Source organism: Heterodontus francisci, chromosome 37, assembly GCF_036365525.1.
Source record: "Heterodontus francisci isolate sHetFra1 chromosome 37, sHetFra1.hap1, whole genome shotgun sequence".
Taxonomy (NCBI): Eukaryota; Metazoa; Chordata; class Chondrichthyes; order Heterodontiformes; family Heterodontidae; genus Heterodontus; species Heterodontus francisci.
In genome coordinates, this window is record NC_090407.1 from 12526610 (window position 1) to 12543769 (window position 17160).

A 17160-nucleotide genomic window follows, 5' to 3' on the forward strand; every position below is an offset into this window, starting at 1 on the left:
AACCAGTATCTGCACTGCTTTGAATATTATGATTGAAGAGTTTTCTTATCCTTTCTTATCGAAGGTTCACTAGATTGGTCCCTGGGATGAGGGGGTTGTCCTATGATGAGAGACTAAGTAAATTGGGCCTGTATTTTCTGGAGTTTAGAAGAATGAGAGGTGATCTCATTGAAACATGGCTACGTTTGCTGACAATGCAACCACTGGGTGGTGTAGTACTTGCATATGCACAAATGCAGCCTCATACACTTAAACGTCACTGTCTGTGATGTTTTTGGCAGCTGCCAGTAGTAAAGATGGCGCTGCTCAATTTATCACAAAAACAAAATGAAACCCAAATGGCCACAGTGGCTGCGATTGCCGCCTCCATTCCACCCCCAACAGTACCCCGCTCCATCCTGCCACTGCGCTTCTCTTCGCCACTGCCACTCGCGCCTGTCTGCTAGCCGCTTGCTGACTATTCGGCTCACGGGATCACCCTTTAAAAACTGCTGCAATTGGCTTCAATGTCCCTGGGCTGAGGAAGAGTGAAATCAGTCAAAGTGTCCTCTTCTGATTTGCTATAGTGGCTCCTGCAGTAACTGGAACAGGGTGGACCAAGTGCAGTAAATCAAAAATAAATCAGCGCCTGAGAAAATGACCACTCTCCATGAGTCCATGAGCTGAATAGCCAGCTGTGGTTCAGTTGGTAGCATTCTCCTCTCTGAGTTAGAAGGTTGTGGGTTCAGGTCCTATTCCAGAGACTTGAGTACAAAATCCAAGCTGCACTGTTGGAGGTGCCATCTTTCGTTTGAGATATTAAACCAGGGCCCCATCTGCCCTCTCAGGTGAACATAAAAAGATCCTACTGCCTTATTTTGAAGAAAAGCTGTGGAGCTTTCCCTGACAAATATTTATCCCTCAACCAACATTTCTATAAACAGGTTATCTCTTCATTATCACATTGCTGCTTGTGGAATCTTGCTGTGTGCAATTGACTGCTACATTTCCTACAACAGTGACTACAGTTCAAAAAGTACTTCATTGTCTGCAAAGCACTTTGAGACATCCTGTGGTCATGAAAGGTGCTATATAAATGTACATCTTTCTTTCAGCTTTGTTTCTTTATTTCACAATCCCAGCTCCTGGTGAAGAGCAAAGATCATAGGGGGCACTTTCATTCCTCTGCGCAGAGTTAAAATTACATCCTTTTTTGCAGCTGAGAGCAACTGTAACCATGACAGATAGGAGCTACCACAATTTAATGAACCATCTTCTCACATTCATACTAAATATACTTCTGCCTACTATAAAATATTGTAGCTCTATTACTGTAACTGTCAGAGTAACTGTGCTGCAAAATGATGGGTGCCATCATAAACCAGATTTCTGCTACTGCTTCTTTTAAAAATGTTTTGTGCTATTTTTATTATTAATGGCATTCTCTATATTTAAATCTATCTCTGGGCCACCTGTATAATGGCAACAATTTCTTTACACAGCTTCTGGGGACTTAATAATTCATCTTTCAAGTTCAGCCCATGCAGAGCGTGGTTTTGTACATTCTTCATCTGAGAAAAATTTTATAAGATCGTACAGGCTTGCTGTTTAATGCAATCTGGAAAACAAGGCATGCACAGTTCAATAGATTTACAGCAAAGGATCAGAAAAGGGAACAGTGGGGGGAAGAGAGAAAGAGGGAGGAAGAGAGGATACCACAAGAGGGGAAAAACTTATTTTTTTGCACTCACATGGGTTGCCTTTGTGTTGCCTGTAGAAGAAGTCTGCAGGTGGAGAGGGAGGCTAGTGTTCCAGCACAATGCTCTCTGAGTGTTCAGTACAACAGTCCAGTTCGCTTTGCTGTTCTCAAATGGTGATGAATTAGGCACAAGTCTTGAAATGTAAATCCCCCAACAACCTTGCTTGAGCAAGTATCACTGAGGAGAGAGGGAATTTGCCAGCTCCACACAGGTGGATCAGAATGCCAAGTGAACTCTAGGTGTAATGACTGTGGTCTCAGCTGATGGGCTGAAATGATACATACATATGGTAATGAGTCCTGTGATTTTGTGTCTGTCACACATGCCTGCTCATACTTAGAGCCTTACTATTAAACTTTCAAATTCATTTATCCCTTTTTATGTTAAAATATACGAGAATATAATATTATGTTGTGTATTGTTTGGAATCTTTATTTAGCCTTTTTCATCCTCTGTCCAATTTTACCTCCTGAAGTGGCTGATTCAAACTGGGATTTAGTTGAATAGAAGCTAGCAATCCCTGTCAAAGTGACCATTCTTCATGTGTGAATGCAGACAATGAATATTAGCCACCTATTCGAAAGTTATAATCAAGTCCAAACCCATCCTTACCTAACATCCATACACATGCACTCTTTCCAACAGAAGTTCTGGGTGGTGGTCAACAATAAGAATTTGGGTTAATTTTTTTGCCTATTTCCTTGGCCCAGATACACTGAGGCTCTTATCACAGCCACAGCTAAATTGTTCACCTAAACAGACACATTGGGGATATGAGATCTCCTTGGTCTGTATGTCACAGTATTAAACCAGTATTAAGCTGGTGTATTAACCCGTCAAGTCATGTCATTGTGTTACATGTTTACATAACAGAAAGGAAAACCGTTCCAAATTAATTGGAGAGGGTCCCTTTAATTTTGTTGGGCATTTCTTGAAGAAGAGTTTCAATGGATCGGAGGAATATTGGCACAATTATATTGTACTACAATGTTTAAAAGACTCATTATACTATAGATGACAGTTTGAGATCAGTACCTGCTTAGAGCAAACTGACACTAATTTACTCATGTTTCTGCCAGCTGCATTCGCTCTCTGAATAACAGATCAGGTATGCAGATACTTATCAGAATCCAAGTATTGTTTAAATTTTATTGTAGCTATGGACCAATGGGACAGTTGACTCTCTGCTATCATTGAAAAGATTAAAGATGGAATTTCAAAATGAGACTCGAGATTTTTACAGTCTTTTCACACAGGTGGGAGGTTTACAGTAGAAAGCCCAAAGCCACATCTATGTGAAACTACCTCACCTGTGGATGTCAGGTGAGGGAACAGTTGGGCTTAGCAGTGGTGGTCTTGCAATGGTCAAGTAATCTATTGATATTCACTTGTCTTACACTTTTAGAACAGGTCATGTATCAGACTGTCGCTGGTGCTCAAAGAGCTACAGCCCCAGCAAGGCCCAGGAGAAGAGGGAAAACCCCCCACAGGAAACCTAATGATCTGTTTATAATCTAATTCAAAAGGCAGTGGAAGCAGAGTCTTTGAATATTTTTAAGGCAGGTGTAGATAGATTCTTGATAAGCAAGGGGGTGGAAGGTTATTGGGGGTAGGGGGAAATATGGAGTAATCAGTTCAGCCATGAACTTATTGAATGGCAGAGCAGGCTTAAGGGGTCGAGTGGCCTACTCCTGCTCCTAATTCGTATGTATATAATTGTGGCTCTCCCTTAGCATTATTCATGATATGTCAGATGTGTTAATGACACTATACATTGTTCTGTTGCTAAGGTGCAATTGTATTTAAGTTAGCTTGTCCCTTTAAGACCTCTAAGTCTAATTTCTGTAAACATCAAATTGATGCTGGTTAAAGTTAATTGCTGTTGGCAAGGGAAAATTTGCAGATTGGCAGAAGGCTCACCTGGCTCCAAGTTAGAAGAAACCAACACAAATGACTGACTTTTTTCTACTGCTTTTGACACTTTGAAATATGGGGACACATGCTGGGTGCAAACCTTTTACACGTACAACTGACAGACATTCTCCTATGTTGCTCTTCCCTCTCAGATCAGTGGCTGAAGAACACAAAACATAATGGGCAAACCTGTTGTTGTTAACCGTGTTGTTGACTGAGGCTGCTTAAAGACCTGGCTTCAGCTGAAATCAGCAGAGCTTTTAAAACAGTAAGTACAAGGGTTTAACACATGAATTCCTCAGGTACTATACCCTTCTCCTTTAAATCTGCCATCATCACCCCTCAAAAAAAAACCCTGTGCCTTCTGAAATTGGCTCCTGGCTGAGCAAAGCCTTGATTTTAAAATTATCATCTTTGTTTTCAAATACATTCATGGCCTCAGCCCTCCCTACCTCTGTAACCTCCTCCAGCCCAACAACCCTCCAAGAGATCTGCACTGTTCCAATTCAAGCCTCTTGCACATCCCATTTCTTAATTACTCCACTATTACAGCTATGCCTTTAGCTACTGCAGCTCTAAGCTGTGGCATTCCCTTTCTAAACATCTCTACCTCCCTTTTCTCTTATTTTATTTAGAGATACAGCACTGAAACAGGCCCTTCGGCCCACCAAGTCTGTGCTGATCAACATCCACCCATTTATACTAATCCTACATGAATCCCATATTCCCTACCACTCTCCTAACCACCTGCCTACACTAGGGGCAATTTACAATGGTCAATTTACCTAACAACCTGCAAGTCTTTGGCTGTGGGAGGAAACCGGAACACCCGGCGGAAACCCCACACGATCACAGGGAAAACTTGCAAACTCTGCACAGGCAGTATCCAGAACTGAACCCGGGTTGCTGGAGCTGTGAGGCTGCAGTGCTAGCCACTGTGCCGCCCTAAGCCACTCTTTAAAGCCAACCTCTTTGACCACACTTTTGGTCATCTGCCCTATTATCTCTGTATGTGGTTCAGTGCCAAATTTTGTTTGATAATGCTCTTGTGAAGCGTCGTGGGACGCTTTATATGTTAAAGGTGCTATATAAATGCAACTTCTTGGGTAAATAATCATCATCATTTGGTTTCTTTCGTAAGGGGCAAAGAATTTACTAAACTGCTCAAAATAGCAGACACATTTAACAGATATTAAATGGCACCTTTATAATTGACTCCTAGGGTACTGGCAAATGGTTAGCGCTATTTGTCCAACATGGGTGGCTGCTTATGATAAGTACACATGGTAGAAATGTTGGGGGCTGTACATAGCAGACTACAAATGTTCCTTTACTCACCTGTAAGGAGTTTTGCACAGGAATGTGTACACATTTATTCAAAACTCCATCTCCGTGGTGCCTTTTTGTTTGTTTTTTTATTGGTTCATGGGATGTGGGCATCGCTGGCTAAGCCAGCATTTATTGCCCGTCCCCAATTGCCCTTGAGAAGGTGCTGGTGAGCTGTCTTCTTGAACCAATACTGTCCATGTGAGGATGGGATACCCACAGTGCTGTAAGGAAGGAAGCTCCAGGAATTTGACCCAGTGAGTGAAGGAACGGCAATATAGTTCCGAGTCAGGATGGTGTGTGGCTTGGAGGGGAATTTGCAGGTGGTGGTGTTCCCATGCAGCTACTGCCCTTGTCCTTCTAGGTGAAAGAGGTCATGGGTTTGGAAGATGCTGTCTAAGGAGTCTTGGTCCGTTGCTGCAGTGCATCTTGTAGATGGTACACACTGCTGCCACTGTGTGTTGGTATTGGAGGGAGTGAATGTTTGTGGATGGGGTGCCAATCAAGTGGGCTGCTTTGTCCTGGATGGTGTCGAGTTTTTTGAGTGTTGTTGGAACTGCACCCATCCAGACAAGTGGAGAGTAGTCCAATCTACTCCTGACTTGTGCCTTGTAGATGGTGGACAGGCTTTGGGGAGTCAGGAGGTGAGTTATACGCCACAGGATTCCTAGCCTTAGACCTGCTGCTGCAGCCACAGTGTTTAGATGGCTACTCCAGCTCAGTTTCTGGTCAATGGTAACCCTGAGGATGTTGTTTCAGTTTTTTTAGGAGAGGGTGGGCAGATGAGAAGTTTTGCTTAGTCCTACCAGGAAAAAGACACTACATTAAGTTATTAAAATGTCCATGATATCTAACCCATGCTTGGGGAATAAGCCATATGATTTAAAAAATCTACCTTAACCACAGACTGCAGTTTTACTCCACCTGGGACCATGCTCAAGTAGTGCAAGATTATATACCCGAGGGCTGCCTCACAATACATAGCTTTGGTATATTCTAATCAGGTTGGGATCTGAGGCTCACCTGAAACTGCTTTGCAGCTTTGCATCATTGGATGCACTCTTGGTATATTCATTTTGGACAAAGATCAATCTCTCTCTGTCTATCTTACAGAGAAGTAACAGAATATCAGCATGCCTGCTGTCTACGGTGTGACTGATTTGTCCTTTTCCCTGCCTGTGGTGAGGCGATGAAACTCATTAGCCCCACTTACTACACACTGTAATTAGATTGCCATACAGAGGCTCCACAGCTGCCTGCGAGCCACAGACAAGGTCAATTAGAGACTCAGTAAATGTGACTCACTCTGCCTTAAATAATAGACACACATACTTTGTGCAAATATATATTTATAAACAGATACTTACATATATTAGACATTGAATCTACAGTACAGAAGCAGGCCATTTGGCCCAACTGGTCTGTGCCAGCATTTATGTTCCATACGAGCCTTCTCCCATCCAACTTCACCTACCCCTATAAGAATAACCTTATATTCCTTTCTGTGTTTATCTAAAATATTCACAACAACTACTCCTTGTGCTACCAAGTTCAACATTCAAACCATTCTTTTTGGGTAACGAAGTTTCTCCTGAATTCCCTACTGGATTTGTATTTTATAATTATGGCCCCTAGTTTTGGTCTTCCCCACAAACTGAAACATCTTCTCTACATCTATCAAACACCTTCATAATTTTAAAGACCTCTATAAGGCTACCCTTCACCATTCTCTTTTCTAGAGATAGGACTTCAGCCTGTTTAGCTTTCCTAACAGGTACAGCCTCTCAGTCCTGTTATGATCCTTGTTCATCTTTTTTGCACTTTCTTCAGTGCCTCTATATTCATAAGTGTGATCGAAGCAAGGTTCAGTACAAGTTTAACATAATTTCTCTGATCTGTCCCTCTAGAAATAACCCCAGTGCTTTCTTTGTTTTTAAATGGCCTTATTAACCTGCTTTGCTACTTGTATTGATTTGCGAATCTGAACTTCTAGATCCCTTTGCTCCCCATTTAGCCTATTATCCAAGTAGAAAGTGGCCTCATTCTTCCTACCAAAATAACACTTAGCCATATTTAAATTACTTTGCCAGTTACACACCCATTCTGTAAGTTTATTAATTTCTTTTTGTATTTTTTCAGTATTCTTCAGTATTTACTATACCACCCAATTTGATGTCTGCAAATTCTGATGTGGTACGCTAATTTTGATGTTGTACTTCCAATTCTCAAGTCCATTTTCACTTGTAAGGTTATAATAATGCCACTATTCCGAATGAAAGGACTGTAACAAGTTTCTGACCTTTGGAAGTGAACACATTCAAATATCAGATGAGTCCAGGGTCCAGAATTGCTCTTTCAACCAAACAACGAAGACCAGTTTTTCTCTGTAATTAACAGCCCACTAACGAAATTACAATCTCACAAAGAGCATGTTTCCAATTTTTGCTTCTCTGTGAGTTTGTTCGTGTGTGCTCTGTCATTTTTTTTTTGTTAATGGGGGTAAACATTACAAATTAGATGCAGAGCTCTATGCAGCAGGCATAAACAGCAGGAATTCAGGCATGAAGGTCAGCTCACCTGTTTTATTTTCCTTCCATTCATTTTAGCAAAAACAAAATCTTGCTAGGCAAGTTTGCCTCAGGACCCAACATCCCAATACATGCTCCTGTTACATGAATTTCTGCATCAGGAGCACGAAGTTATAAAACTTACAGCAAGATGATTTTCAGGTGCTTAGAAAGCTCTGATCATTCATAGAACAATTGGTGGATTCTAGTGATCAGTCAGAATGCGTAGTTTTATTAAGTAAACTCTTCATGTCACGGGTCGTGACTTCTGTGAACAGTTATGTCTCTCTGTCCTATTATACGTAGATTAGCAGTGCTGATTTTCTGGTCCAGCAGCCTGCATTTGTTGACTTAACTTTCCATATTAATCCTTAGACTCCCATCTAAGGCAGTGAAAGGGCCTCTAGCATACTGTTTCATCAGCATTTCATACAGAAGTCTGCAGCTGCAGCAACACTCAAGTATCCAGGATGTAACAGTTTGCTTGATCGCCAGCTCATCCATCACCTTAAACATCCACTCCCTCCATCACTGGTGTCTGGTAGCTGCAATATGTACTACCTACAGGATGCACTGCAACAACTCTTCAAGGCTTGACAGCACCTCCAAAACCCATGACCGCTACTACCTAAAAGGACAAGGGCAGCAGGTGCAGGACCATCCTGACTTATACATATATTACCAGTCCTCCATTGTCACTGGGCCAAAATCCTGGAAGTCCTTACCTAAGAGCACTGTGGGAGTACCTAGACCAGATGGACTACAGCAATTCAAGGTGGCTTGTTACCATCTTTTCAAGGGCTACTCGGATGGGCAATATATGCTAGCTTTGGTGGTGATGTCAAGATCCCAAGAATTAATTAAAAAGAAAGCCCAATCTGAGTGATTGGAGGCTTCTCTATCGCGTGGGTTAGCATAACAAAGTCTGATCCTAAAGTCCACATATAGACAACAGGAGTCACCAGATGGTGATCAGGAAATAAAACCCTCTTTATGCTTCCTTCATTTAGTCCATGTCCTTTGAGGCCAGTTGTAGGATCCTTACTGGCTGAAATCACATACTGCAGCATGAACAGGGAATTGAACCTGCGACCTTTCTGGTTCTTTACATAATTCCTTACCGGCCGAGGCATTAGCGGAATTATGGGGATATAAAGGAATTTTAAATCACTTGCGTTTTGATTGGTGGCTAAGGAAGAAAGACAGATCTTTTATTTTTATAGCACCTGATCACATCCTCACTTTGTCCCAAAATACGTCACATCCAATGAATTACTTTTGAAGTACAGGCACTGCAGTTTTGTAGGTAAATATGGCAGCCAATTTGTTCACAGCAAGATCTCAGAAACAATAAAAGAGAATGAACAAGCAGTAACCATTTTTACGTGGTGTTAGTTGAGGGAAGAATATTGGGCAGGACAGCAAAACTTGCTGATGTTCAAATTGTGCCATGGAATCTTATGCTTTCCACCCGCACAAGCAGATGGTTGTCTCATCAGATCGATGTTTAACAATGCAGCATGTCCTCAGTACTGCATTGAAGATTACATACTCAAGTCCTGGAATAGAACTCAAATCAACAAACCACTGATGCAGAAGCAAAAGTATTACCAACTGAGCCAAGCTGACATATTAGACTTCATTAAGCTTGGTCTGTCAGTCAGGGAAATGTTGTGACAGGGCAGCATTAGCTCTGAGGTTCAACTGATTTAAAGGAGAAATTATTGTTTATCAAAACCTTTCATCAGGGAGATGAAAAATGGCAGATGTTTTGCACAGCTGTCATTGCATGGGGGCTGTAAATCACATTTCTATCAGTTCTGGCTGACTTTGTTTATTAGTATCCACGTTGATGGTGCTATGCGGTGAAAGTGATGATTCATTTGTCTGGCATGTCATTGAATAATTACTGCACCACCAGGTCAAACCCCAACATCTGTCCTCAACTGAGGTATGATTGAAGCAAAGGAGATTGAGGGGGTTGCTGCCTAATGGACTGGCAGTTATCAGTCAATTAAACTGAAATACAAGAAGCAGGAGCCCAGAAAGCAGAGAAATAAATAGATCATGTCGGGTTTTAAACTTTAGCATAGACTTAAATGGTATTTCTGTTGAAAGAGTGTCTCGTCCAAGCTATGCACATTTAGATTGTGTTGTCCAAGAGAAGTTTAGAGGAGCCATTACTTGCAACTGTGTGAGAAATTTGGGTTGCCTTGACCGGAGGAAATCACAGAACAATGACTTGGAACTCCATTACACTGAGAACCAGCAGCTAGGTATATAATTTTAAAATGGCTAATCAAACAATGAAGCAAATTGGTTAGGGATTTGTTCAACAACACATCATTAGAGGATAAGTGGAAAAACCTTTAAAGGCATAATGCTGAAAAGCAGAATATAAACCTAAAATCAGCATGCATATACTGAACAATTGTACCCTAAAAAGTACAGAAAACCTCTGCAAATCCTGCAGGGGAAAGTGAAGCAGTTGACTGGATGAATGTAGGAACATGTTAAAAAGGATGGTAAGACGGGCAAAGTGAGTCCGTGAAAGGGCAGCTGCAAACGCATAATAAAAAACTCTTCCATTACTTAAAGAGCAGTCAGAGAAGAGGTGAAAACCATAAAAGATGCAAAACTGGACTGAAGCAGAGGACGAGGACAAAATAGACAATATAGTAAATATCCGGCATGATTGCTTCCTGAGTATTCACAAGGGAAGACACAAGCAGCATCCCCTCTCTAAGTAGAATTAATAACTTGGCTATAAAGTAGATGGAAGACCCCGACAGGCAAAAGTGCTCAAAACAAATGAATCCCTGGGATGAATCATTTCTATCGCAGAGGACCAAGAAAAACAGAAAATTTAAGAGACAGTAATGGTCATTATGAGTGAGCTATTAAACATTGCGGGATGGGGGTTGCTGGGGGGAAGGTGGGAGCGGAGAGGGATGGGTGGATTAGGATCAGTGAATTGGATACTGGCTAATGTGGTGTTTATTTCCAAAAAGTCACAAAAGGATGCAGGTAGCTGACCCATTTAGCTCACTTCAATTCAATGCAAGTAGAAAGTTTAACCACAAAATCAAAACAGTAGAGTACAAGTCAAAGGTAGTCTGTTTAGCGTTCTGCTCAGACCACAGAGTACCATGATAGTTCTTGCCACTGAGAAATAAGGAACACTAAAATACTGAAGGCAGCTTGAAGAGCTATAAGGCTAATTCCTAGAATTGGAGGACTGAACAATTAAGGAAGTCTGGAGAAAGATGGGCTTTTCAGCTTTGAAAAATGAATGAGATGCAATCTTATAAATGTAAACAGTATGGAAAAGACAAATCCAGCAAATTACTTCAGATTAAATTGCAAAGTAAAAGAACTTGTATTATATCATGTCTTTCACAGCCAACAAAGCACTTTTACAATATATTTACTGGTTTTCGGCAAATATGTCAGAATACCTGCACATAGCAAGGTCCCACAAGCAGCAATGAAATAGATGACCAGGTATTATTTTAGGGGTGTTGGTTGAGGGATAAATATTATCCAGGACACTGTTGCCCTAGTCTTGTGAAAATAGTGCCATGGCATCTTTTACCCTCACTTGATCCTTGTTTTAATAGCTCATTTGAAAGTCAACAATGCTGCCCTCATCTTTCTTGATGTGCAAAACTATGTTTCTCTTGTATTAGTCCTATTTCCTATCTCTAGTGTATTACTGTAAGCCATATAAAATCAACATTTCAGGACTCAATTTTCCAGGTCCAGTTGGTTAATAGATGTAGACTTATTAATTACAATTAAAGTTTGGACACAAACTTTGGGGGTAGACTTTCAACTTACAAAAGGAATACTGATGATTGAAAGCACTTCTGGCTGAAGATTGTTGCAAATGCTTCAACCTTATCTTTCACACTGATGTGCTGGGCTCCCCCATCTTTGAGGATGGGGATATTTGTGGAGCCACCTCCTCCAGTTAGTTGTTTAACTGTCCACCACCATTCTCGGCTGGATGTGGCAGGACTGCAGAGCTTAGACCTGATCCGTTGGTTATGGGATCACTTAGCTCTGTCTATCGCATGTTGTTTACGCAGTTTGGCACGCAGGTAGTCCTGGGTTGTAGCTTCACCAGGTTGACACCTTATTTTGAGGTATGCCTGGTGCTGCTCCTGGCATGGCATCCTGCACTCTTCATTGAACCAGGCTTGATGGTAATGGTAGAGTGGGGAATATGCCAGGCCATGAGGTTAAAGATTGTGATTGAGTACAATTCTGCTGCTGCTGATGGCCCATGGATGCCCTATTTTGCATTGCTAGATCTGTTTGAAATCTATCCCATTCAGCACGGTGATAGTGCCACACAACCCGATGGAGGATATCCTCAATGTGAAGGCGGGACTTCGTCTCCACAAGGACTGTGCGGTGGTCACTCCTACCAATACTGTCATGGACAGATGCATCTGCGGCAGGCAGATTGGTGAGGACAAAGTTGAGTATGTTTTTCCCTCGTGTTGGCTCCCTCACCACCTGCCGCAGACCCAATCTAGCAGCCATGTCCTTTAGGACTCGGCCAGCTTGGTCAGTAGTGGTGCTACCCAGCCACTCTTGGTGATGGACATTGAAGTCCCCCACCCAGAGTACATCTTGTGCCCTTGCCACCCTCAGTGCTTCCTCCAAGTGGTGTTCAACGTGGTGGAGTACTGAGTCATCAGATGAGGGAGGGCGGTAGGTGGTAATCAGCAGGAGGTTACCTTGCCCATGTTTGACCTGATGCCATGAGACCGGGAGTCGATGTTGAGGACTCCCAGGGCAACTCCCTCCTTACTATATACCACTGTGCCACCACCTCTGCTGGGTCTGTCCTGCCGGTGGGACAGGACGTATCCGGGGATGGTGATGGCAGTGTCTGAGACATTGTCTGTAAGGTATGATTCTGTGAATATGACTATGTCAGGCTGTTGCTTGACTAGTCTGTGGGACAGCTGTCCTAACTTTGGCACAAGCCCCCAGATGTTAATAAGGAGGACTTTGCAGGGTCGACAGGGCTGGGTTTGCCGTTGTTGTTTCCGGTGCCTAGGTGTTGGAGAAAATCCAGATTATGCCCAATTATTTAACAAATTCTCCGGACTCAGACTTTGAGAATAAACACTTTATTCATGATATCATGGGGTGCACACCTTACCTAAAAGCGGTCCAGTGCCACTCCACAGAACAAAGGAAATCCACAACGGATATACAGTTACTCAGCCCATCCCAGCTGGACACAATCCAATCAGAACGGTTACTGATTACATACATTACACATAGTACCAATTAGATTACTGATTAGGCATCATGTGGCAACGTGATCAGCTCATGCAGCCCCTGATCACCAATTGATGAGCTCAGGCCCTATCAATTATCCTTGAGTCTTCCAACTGTCACTTTAATTGGGCCTGCATTCCTGAGTGCTTCGTGCAGTCTGCAGTTACACTGATAAGAGGGGCCCTCTCGTTGTCTGTGTTATGCTGTACCAAGCTCCAACTGTGAGCTAACTAATCTGTCCCACAATGCCTCGGTCAAAAACTCCATTTTGTACCAATATGTAGCTATACTTTCAACTCATATATGAAAGAATATATGTATACGTATTCACTAGGATTATATTAATCTACTTACTCAAATAACTTATAGAAGCAAAAGCTCAGCAAAACTGCTCCCACAATCCCTCCTTTTATCATACCATGATAACAAAACATCATCGTATGCAGAGGGGAGAGGTAGGGGGCTTAAAATGCCACTGAAACATAATGTCTCTTTCTGCCATCGCGCTCTACCAGCTGCAAGGCCAAGTTGCCTCTGCAGCCCTGAAGTTATGAAGTCATTTCTGATAAGCTGTCCCTCCCTGCAGCTAGCCTGTTAGCAATACATGATTGATTAATTTATTTCATCTTAAATGCCCCCATAAAATTCTGTTCTTAAAATTCTAAAATTTCGTTCCCACAGTCCCCCTCTTGACTCTTCAAAACCCTTTCAAGAATCCTTCCCTTGATCCCACCTAGGTGCCTTTAATGGTCTCTATTTGTCTAGAAACAGCCTTCAACACCCGGAGGGGTCGCACTCAATACGTTGCCTGCTTGTGCCACAAGAGGGGCCTGCGGGAACTCTGTAAAGGCATAGGTTTTGCAAGGGCTTCAGTTACTCGTTTACAATATAAAAGGTGGTACACTTATACAATTACAATTTCGATTGTACAAACATCTTAGAGGACATTGACCATTCATTAATTCATTTTAAGTATATATGAAAAGGTTATACAATTACCCTTTTATGGCATAACTAATTGTCCCTCCTTTGACAGAGCAAGTTCGAACACTAATTGCTTTTTCGGGTAGCTGTCCAACCTGTGCTCATATATCCTCTTACATCGCCTAATTAATTTCTAAAGTTGCCAAATTAAGTAGGTCACATATAACACCATGATACCCAAAACCACTATCAGGACATGGGAGATAATTCTAAACCAGGGGTGTATCTGCACGTCTGACCCCCAGTTCCATAAGTCCTCCTGCCAGGTAGAATCATTTATCTTGTCAATCTCATCTTGTAGCATCTTCGACTGTTGTTCCAAACTGTAGTACACTACAGCAATGACTTCTCGCTGCTGTCTATCTTAACCCAAGCGTGTGGGCAATGGCTGAATAGTATATTCATATTCTTGGAGGTAATTTGTCAAATCCTCCTTAATACTTTCTGTCACAGTTATCGTTTCTGTCTTTTGCTTATGTATCTATACCAACTCCATCTTCCCTACTCGGGTTGGTATTTGTGGGTTGAACCAAAATGCACTGTTGCTCACCAGCCAAGTCCGTTTATGTCCATACTGGTACTCCCTCGCTGTGGTGGTTAAGCAATATCTCCCCTTTCTCATATAGGCCACATGGGTTAACCCTGACAATGCTTTCCTAGTCTCCATGGTGCAATTTACAGTGGCATTAAATCCACATTTTGATTCTGCCATTTTATATTTAGGATGAGGACATATGATCACCTGGTTTTCCAGACTACCCTCAGACAATGGACAATGTTGTTCCAATTACCTCTTTTCCCATTTCCATAACATAGGGTAAAATATCATTGTATTTTATGTAATCTTTTCCCCTCATCACCCCTATATTTTCTACTTTGTTCTATAAAGCTGATCCTGGCCTCTAAATTTAGTGGCACCCATGGCATCGGCAGCCTGCTGCATTACAATCTTACTTAATACACTATACATATTTCTTGCCTGTTCCGTACAATATCCCGGCATTTGCATCCCTGAGATATTGACCAGGACAGGCACAATCTCATGTTTAACATTATCATACAACGCTTCCCCTGGGCTCGATGTACCCACACACATCCATGTTCCTTTCAACTTTCCTCATCATCTGTTGCCCAACGGGAGGGGCACAAACAATTCCAAAGACACAGCTCTCAGTTACCCCTTCCCCTTTCCGTCTGGTCACGCAGTTAGCACGGTCATCTGTGGAACACTGTACACACTTCCCATCCAACATGTTGTGCAATGCCCCATAGTTCATATAGTCCATGACCAGTCACTTGTGGCTGTTGGGTCGTAACCTTACTCGTTAGTAATTAAAATGTGGGGGTAATCGTGGTAATTGGAGCTTGTTGTCCGTTTAATAAATTTTGAATGCTGGTTTGATTGTTGGCTCCTTCCCTTGTACACCCCCCAATGATTTTGACACAAAAGGTCCCTGGAGGGCCTTTGCTGTCAAAATCTGACACACCTGGTAGATTAAATTGTCCACTAAAATAAAAGCAAAATACTGCAGATGCTGAAAATTGTCTCATTGATAAAGATGCTATGATATTTGATGCCTGCAATTAAGGTCTTAAATTCTCAAAGCTGCTGGATCTCTTGCTGTGGCATCAATTCTCACATGGCCTGCCGTCACCTGCTTAAAAAAAACCCCACAAAGAATCCATTGTGGCTCTGCCCCTGAGCCCAATGGGTTAATTTGTCCAATTCTATCTGTCAATTTAGAAATTTAAAATTTAACAATGTCCAATATGTATAAGTTTTACTCTCAGCAATGCAAAATTGTGTGGTGGGTGAAATGGAAAAACAGCAGCTGCAGCGGGGTTTTTTTTTCTCCAAGGGGCGGAGCAAAATCGTCTCAGCTGCGTCACTTTACAAAACCTTTTTCTTCTCTGATCGAAAAAAAACCACACTCCATTTTAATCTTTTTTTGTTTTTTTAATCCTATTGGTATTCTTAGGGTTGCTCTCCTTTGAAGTTGAAAATGCCACAAATGCTTCCGTTGCTTTCCAAATAACAAATCACACCTGCACACTTACACTGGTATTCCACTGTCATGCCACATATTCTGAACTCTCAGGTGATCTTATCAAATATCATTGGTGAGGAAAAGGGAGGGTGCTGGTGGTGTCTATCTGAGATCTTTGCTTACCTCCCCCTGCAGGGTCCTGATATCTCAGGTTATGGCCAGACTTTCAAATGTAGCTCTCTTAAAAACTCATATCTCCAAGAGAAAACTATCAATTGCTAGTCTTATCTACACTTTCCTGACTTTCACTGGAAAATTCGAGGCTTCTTGGAAATTAGCTGTTTATTTCACTATTTGTTTATCCCCAGAATTCCTTTATTAGCGCTTGCATCAGCCAGATCTGATTGCCAATTCCCATTAATTATAATTCTATTTCATTTTGAGCCCTGGAGAACCTTTACAATTAATATTCATAATTCCTTAAAACAGAAATCAAACATTTCCATTTGATTCCAGACATTAGTGTATATTGTTTATGTTTTTTTTTTACCTTAGCTGACACTTTAACTCCTTAAATAACTTGCCAAATTAAACTGGATTTTCGACATCTCACATTATTCCAAATTCAAATAACAGTAAATTTCCCTTTGAGTGCTTTAAATAACCACCCAGATCAATTAAATTTTGTTTATTGATTCCAATTTCTTATGCCCAGACTTGGTTGCACTTTTTGTACATTAAAGACAGAAGTGCTTGCAACTATCTCTTCTTCTCAAGCACTTTGCCTCATTGATAAAGATAGTTGCAGCAGGGTTAATTTCTTGCTTGTCTCCAAGGGGGCGGAGCAAAGCATTCTCCGCTGCGTCGCTTTACGTAACCCTTTTGTTTTAATGGAAAAGAACTAAACTCCAATTGTTTCCAAACTTTTTTTTTCATCTTTTATAAGAGGTTTCTAATCCAAGGATTATTATTTTTTTTAAACAAAGATTATTCCAAATTCCAATTCACTGCAATAATATTTAAAAATCAAAACTGCCAATGTTATATGAGTGAGTCCTCTGTCCGGAACTGAAGACTCCTCCAAAACATGACATAATAAACTTGAAAGTTCATTGTGGCAACAAATGAAATTTCCAGTTCTTCAACTTAAACAGGTCAATTAACTGTAACAGTATTAATTCAATTCAGACTTATTAACTTATGCTACTTATTAACTACACACAGAACAGAATAGCACGTGCTTATTTTAAAAGATAGGTAAATTACATCATTTTTCTTGTTCTTCAGGCGCCTTTCAAATGGCTGTAATAAAACCAAAAACTAAAGAAAAAGTTATTTAAC

At 41.4% G+C, this 17160-nt stretch overlaps 1 protein-coding gene across 3 annotated transcripts in view; it reads right to left on the reverse strand.

Moving 5' to 3' along the window:
- Nucleotides 1-17160, reverse strand: part of mmel1 (membrane metallo-endopeptidase-like 1) — a 96830-nt gene that overhangs the window by 78542 nt on the left and 1128 nt on the right. Inside the window, exon 3 of one of the 3 annotated variants that reach the window (XM_068017128.1) lies at nucleotides 1731-2007. The exons of the other annotated variants lie outside the window; for them this stretch is intronic. The gene's annotated coding sequence lies outside the window, so the exon portion shown is untranslated. The remainder of the gene's footprint in view (nucleotides 1-1730; nucleotides 2008-17160) is intronic. 3 annotated transcript variants of the gene reach the window in all.